General features: G+C 39.3%; 1 non-coding gene across 1 annotated transcript; it reads left to right on the top strand.

Annotated features, from left to right (window-relative positions):
• The first annotated feature begins 6,638 nt into the window (after positions 1-6,638).
• Positions 6,639-6,745, top strand: LOC117201748 (U6 spliceosomal RNA). The gene has a single exon (XR_004483837.1). It is a non-coding gene; the product is annotated as a U6 spliceosomal RNA (small nuclear RNA).
• The last annotated feature ends 408 nt before the right edge of the window (positions 6,746-7,153 follow it).

The raw sequence follows: 7,153 nt of genomic DNA on the forward strand, positions 1-7,153 counted from the left end.
CCTTCCTCCCCACAAATACATCAGAAATACATCTACATGTGAAACAACTCCTACACAACACCTACTGAATGCTGGCAGAAGACCTCAGACTTCTCAAAAGGCAAGAAACTCCCCCATGTACCTGGGTAGAGCAAAAGAAAAAACAGAGACAAAAGAATAGGGGTTGGACCTCCATCTCTGGGAGGGAGCTGTGAAGGAGGAAAAGTTTCCACACACTAGGAAGCCCCTTCACTGGCGGAGATGGCAGGTGGCGGGGGGGCGGGGGGAAGTTTCAGAGCCACAGAGGAGAGCGTAGCAACAGGGGTGCAGAGGGCAAAGCGGAGAGATTCCTGCACAGAGGATCAGAGCCAACTGGCACTCACCAGCCCGAGAGGCTTGTCTGCTCACCCGCCGGGGCGGGCGGGGCTGGGAACTGAGGCTCGGGCTTCCGAGGTCAGATCCCAGGGAGAGGACTGGGGCTGGCTGCGTGAACACAGCCTGAAGGGCGCTAGTGCACCACAGCTAGCCGGGAGGGAGTATGGGAAAAAGTCTGGACCTGCCTAAGAGGCAAGACACCATTGTTTCGGGGGGTGTGAGGAGAGAGGGTTCAGAGCACAGCCTAAACGAGCTCCAGAGATGGGCACAAGCCGCGGTTATCACAGCGGACACCACAGACGGGCATGAAAAGCTACGGCTGCTGCTGCAGCCACCAAGAAGCCTGTGTGCGAGCACAGGTCACTCTCTATACCTCCCCTCCCAGGAGCCTGTGCAGCACGCCACTGCCAGGGTCCCGTGATCCAGGGACAACTTCCCTGGGAGAACACACAGCAGGCCTCAGGCTCTTGCAACGTCACGTCGACCTCTGCCGCTGCAGACTTGCCCCGCATTCCGTACCCCTCCCTCCCACCACCTGAGTGAGCCAGAGACCCCTAATCAGCTGCTACTTTAACCCCGTCCTGTCTGGGTGGGAAACAGATGCCCACAGGTGACCTACATGCAGAGGCGTGGCCAAATCCAAGACTGAACCCCAGGAGCTATTCCACAAAGAAGAGAAAGGGAAATTTCTCCCAGCAGCATCAGGACCAGCAGATTAAATCTCCACAATCAACTTGATGTACCCTGCATCTGTGGAATACCTGAATACACAGTGAATCATCCCAAAATTGAAGAGGTGGACTTTAGGAGCAACTGTAGACTTGGAGTTTATTCTCTGCATCTGATTTGTTTCTGGTTTTATGTTTATCATATTTTAGTATTTAGAGCTTCTTATTACTGGTAGATTTGTTTATTGATTTGGCTGCTCTCTTCCTTTAATTTATATATATATATTTTTTCCTTTTTCACTTTTTGTGTGTATGTGTATGCTTCTTTGTGTGATTTTGTCTGTATAGCTTTGTTTTTACCATTTGTCTTTTTTTTTTTAGTTTAGTTTTTAGTGCTTGTTATCATTAGTGGATTTGTTTATTGGTTTGGTTGCTGTCTTCTTTCTATTTTTTTTATTTTTAATTTTTTATTCTTAATAATTTCTTTTTATTTTAATGACTTTATTTTTTTTCTCCCTTTTCTTCCAAGCCATGTGGCTGACACGGTCTTGGTTCTCCAGTTGGCTGTCAGGCCTGAGACTCTTAGGTGGGAGAGCCAAGTTCAGGACATTGGACCACCAGAGACTTCCTGACCCCAAGTAAGATCAAATGGCAAAAGCTGTCCCACAGATCTCCACCTCAATGTTAAGACCCAGCTCCACTCAACGACCAGCAAGCTACAGGCTCTGATTTCACTCTTAGGTGAAATCAACCAATCTTTGAATAATCATTAAGTATTAGTTGGAAATTGCTTAACTACCCAAATGTAGGAATATTCTTGGGGAAACCAAAAAATAAAAAAGGAGAGTCCAATCTGAAGGGCTAATATCCTGGAAGGATAAATAAGGATTATACAAAGAAACCAAAATAAATAACAAGCACTATGTAAGAGAACACAAAGTAGAGAGGCATGGACTCAAGTGTTGTGGAGAATGGTTATCAAAATAATTAAGGAACCCAAAGAGTTTTCTTTAAATGTAAGCTAATCTGTTGACTTTTGTCACTTTTAATAAGTTAAAGCAAGATTTTAAAGAATTCATTAATTCTGTTTTAAAATAATGATAAAAATTCATTTTATGTTAACCATAATATTTATTTTGAGGAAAAATAATTTTATCAAAATGAAAAAAATAAATAAGAAGAGACATGTTTTCAAATCTCTTTAATGTTGGGCTTAATAGAAGTCAGGTGGATTCTCCTATCTGCTTCTGCATTCATTCTGTCAAGATTCCACATGTCAAGTAACCTCTGGAAAATTCCACACTATAACCCTGAGAAGACAGAGAAAAAGGCTAATAACATCTTAGTCTGATTATGAAAATAGTTTTGATTTCATCACTGACCCCTGTAGGATGTAAGAACCCCGGGGTCACTGGTCCACACTTTGGGAATCTCTCACATAGGAAATCTGAGAAATAGAGAGTGATAAGATTGAAAGAGTAGAAGAAACTTTAATGGGACATATTTTGTAGTGTGTATACTGGAAGAAATTCAAGTTTAAAGACTTGGATTTGAGACTTCATGAGTCATTTAAGCCTTTCTGCCTTTCAATTTCATTGTCTCCTCTATGCAAAGCTGCTATAAGAATGTAATTAGCCAGCTTATATGTAAAGGCTTTGTGAACTATAAAGTCTTTTATACCCACTATTATTTTTGTTTAGCATAACCTTGAATTGGGATTCAAAGGATGGATAATTAGCATGTGGATGTCTAGATCAGAGAGAGTGGAAATATTCTATTTTAGTACTATGTCTAATGATCACTTTAGTCCTCATTTCATTGCCCTACTGAAATATTTGACACTGTTTATTTGTTTCTCTCTGTTTAAACACTTTCTTTATTGGGCCATCCATCAGAATTCTGCTCCCCATTTTCTTACCTGGTCACTCCTCCTCAGTCATCTTTGCTGGCTCCACCTGTTCTCTCTGAGCAATACCATTGACCTTCCCCAGGGCACTGGCCTTACCCTCCTTTCCACTCTGTCTACACTCCTCCCTAAGCAACCTCATCCCATCTCATGGCCTTAAATAACATCTCTGTGCTGATGAATCCCAAAGTTGCATCCCTAACTTGAAAAACCAGCTGCCTATTTTGCATATCTACTTAGATGTCCAGTGAGAAGCTCATACTTCATAGGTCTAAAAGCAAATCCTACATCCACCTTACTGAGCAATCTCCTATTCCTGATGCCCTTCCTGTTCCCATAGTTTACAGGACTCCTTTACCTTCTAACACACCCTGCAGGCTCTGCCTCAAGTCCTTTTTACAGCCTTTCTCTCTACCTACAATTCTCCCTCCAAACACACCGGTGGCTCCCTTTTTATTTAATCTTTGCTCTAATGTCACTTCCTCAGTCAGATCTGTTTAAAAACTGCAAGTTCATTAAAATTTGCAAATCTTTGCTCCCCACTCTTTCCTGACATGTTCTATCCTATGTATTATCTATACTATAGAATAAATTATATATTTATTATATATTTATTTACTTTTTATTTCATTTCTTCTTCCCTTGGGCACCAATTTTGCCTATTTTCTTTCTACATAAGCTCCATAAGGACAAGAATTCTTGCTTTATTCACTGATCTCTGTATTCCCAGGTTTTAGAATACATAGTGCAGCCAGTAGGCTCTCAAATGTTTGTTTAATGTATAAATGTCTAGATCAGAATCTGAGGGGCTGGCATTAAGGAGCAAAAAATGTCCCTGGTGAGGCTAGAAAGGCCAAGAGGGAAAAGTGGGAGGAGGCAAACGTGGTAAGTGTAAACTGAGCCTGACCGGAAGAGGGTTCCTGCTGTAGAGCAGTAGATGGAAATGTGTTCTTAACAACGATCAAAGGTAACCTCAAAAAAAGCTTTCATAGTATGTTGTGGGGTCTTCTTCCATGGAGACTGCTGGAAATTGAGAGGCTTTTCTCAGCCATTGTTAGGTTAATAATTAAGCTATCTGAAGGCAGAGGCTGAATGAAACGACTTCTTGGTTCTATGTCCTGTGATACATGAATATGAATTCCAGCTTGAAAACAAATCCCTCATGAGTCAGTATGCACCCAGTCTATTACTAACATATACAAATATATATAAAATTTACATTAGATAAGCCTATTTTTGATGGACTGTTAATAATAGAGTGAGAGGGACTGAGTGAGAATACAGATTGAGGAGGATTTGAATGATCTTCTATGATGGTTAGTAAGTTATTTTTTAAGTTATATTTTAGTTTTACCAACTTGCCATAAATAATGTCAGCAACTAGATTTCAATTTTTTTTTAATATCTTGATGGTTACCACACTATTACAAAGCATTTCCCAGTTCTCAATAAAGCTAAAATTTTCAACAAGGGAAAACTTGTAGGGCCAAGTTTAGAGGTTAAAAACTCAGTAATGAATGTTCTTGTTCTTGTGGGTTATCTCAGATCCTTAGAATTATTTTAATGTCATTTTTAATGTGAATTTCCATGCTATTTTAATTCATTAGTCATGGGCTATCATTTTTCGAAGTAATTACTGTAATTTCATCAAATGACATAATTATAGTAAATACTTTGATGTAATTACCATAAATATGGAAAAAGACACACAAAGGTGTAATAATGTCACAAACTAAGATATTAATGATGTGTAAAGACAAATTATGATGACATTTATGACATGTAATAACATCACAGAGTTCTATGTTTATGTTGTATAAAGAATAATGATATAAATAGAATGTAAAATTACATCATGTAGACTAATTTATTTTATAAATAGTATAGAAACTTGAGAGCTCTATAAGGCTTCAGGTTCAGATGAATAGATCATTGCCACTTTTAGGCATTCCTCCCTTTGAACCCTAATAAATGACTCTGTTATTTTATTAAGGGTGAAAACTTTCCCTCTTAAAAGCACGGACATAGACACAAAGCAGAAACACAAAATTGAGAAACCTTGTTTAGTGCTTGAAAAAATTATTCATTTGAAGAGTCAGAGAAAGTAGCTGTTTGGAAGAAAAGTCAATGTTTGGTCCATATTGTCCATGGAGACTAACAGGTCACATCAGTATTTCCTTAAAAAGGAGACAGCTTGACCACTTAGCACTTACCAAAGCAGACACATATTTAATTAAAAGATTTCTTCTCTTGTCACATTATTAAGTTTTATGTCCATGAAGAAATAACTATGCAATGCAGTCTACATTCTGACTATTGGAATAATGTGAAACTAGGCTTCAAAGAAAAAGGAAAGAAAACCACAAGCTTGAAGCAAAGTCTAATTTTGTGAACTTAATTAGTTCTTTTGTTAGACTGAGGCAGAAATGTATCTTAAAAATAATTCCTGCTGCAAAGTTGTAGCTTAGAGAGAAAAGTATTATGAACATCAATTAGTTTAGTTATGATATCATTAGTGATCAGCATCTTCATGCTATCAAGAGAAACCCAATGTCAGAAGATAGCCTTTTCCTAATGGATTAGTTGAAGGATTTTTTTGGAGCATTCCCTTGGTCTGATCACATCCTGAGGCTGGAATTTAGTAGTCTGAGATAGTCATTCTCTTTCCTTCTATTCTCTAGTGCAGTTTAAAGACTCTTTCCACTCTGCAGCCTTAGTGTTCTTCATGGCCTTGATAAGGTTTTAGGGTAAGGTATTTTTCCTTCCACAGACACATAATTCCAGGTGACTATAGTAATAATTTTCTCAACTGTTTTGCCACTTTTCACTGTGGGCTGCCAAAGCTCCATTCACTAATAACAAGTGGATTATTCTTGTTTTTTTGTTTGCAAAACGAATCAGACCCAACAGTAAATGTACCGATTCCTATTTCCTTGAAGGTCTATTGCTTACAATCACTTCTGATCCCAATTTCTGCCTTGGTAAGGGTTCTTAATTGCAAACAACAGAGTCTACTCCAGCTAGTTTGAGCACTAAACAAATTTGTCATACTCTGGAGTTCATTAATCTGCATAAGGTCCAATAAATTAGACTCAGAAGCTACACCATCAGGAAAAAATCCAAATATGCCACTGGAACGCTTGCAGGCATAATACCACTTCCACATTCACAGTGTACCCCTTCCCTGGGAAGATGAGCATAGAAACTTGGAAAGCTACTTCTAGGACCTCTGTCCCTGCTACAGCTGATAGCTCAATGCCCCTGTGCCACATTCCTTGACACAGGTCAGCAAAATGAGGAAGGTCTCTTTCCTCACTACAGGGTGCTCTCTGCTGCAGGGAAGTCATCATCTTGTTCCATCTGATTGTTGGGACCTAGATTGCATGACTGTGTCTCACGTGCAAAGGAAACAGAGAGGTGAAGTCCTGGCCTCGAAATTGGAGAAGAGAGAATCATAATGCAGAAAGCTACCTTAAAATATAGAAATGGTTTCCAAAAGTTTCGGGGCTGACTTAAACTTCACTCATGACCGCTATATCTGGGAAATACTCCATGGGACCTCATGTTTAGAAAACATGTGGAGATACTTTCAAATGTTCCAAACCATCTCATTCAAGCTTTATCATTCGATTAAATTTAAAAAGCACTTGGATGCTTTGGAGTGCCTCCCAGTATGTCTCAGTGGCTCTGCTGTTTAGAATCAGGGTGTGGTGCTTGCTTCGGCAGCACAGATACTAAAATTGGAACGATACAGAGAAGATTAGCATGGCCCCTGTGCAAGGATGACATGCAAATTCGTGAAGCGTTCCATATTTTTTAAAGCAATTATACTCCAATAAAGGTGTTAAAAAAAAAAATCGGGGTGTGGTGATGGAGATGAATATACAAATAGACCCGGGTCTGAATGGGTCTGAGTTGCTAAAGTAAATCATTGTTCTAAACTAAATGCCATTATACTTTATGAAGTTTCATCTGTCATCAGGCTCCCAATATCAAGCTAAAATGCTACCATAGGACTGAGCAATTCCACTCCAAGGTATATATCCAAAAAAACCAAAAACACTAATTCAGAGAGAGGCATACACCCCAATGTTCATAGAAGCATTATTTACAATTGCCAGAGTAAGGAAGCAACCTAAGTGCCCATCAACAGATGAATGGATAAAGAGGATGTGAGAGAGATATATATATTTATAACGGGATACTACTCAGCAAGAAAAAAACA

The sequence above is a fragment of the Orcinus orca genome, chromosome 11, assembly GCF_937001465.1.
Source record: "Orcinus orca chromosome 11, mOrcOrc1.1, whole genome shotgun sequence".
In the NCBI taxonomy this organism is placed as follows: Eukaryota; Metazoa; Chordata; class Mammalia; order Artiodactyla; family Delphinidae; genus Orcinus; species Orcinus orca.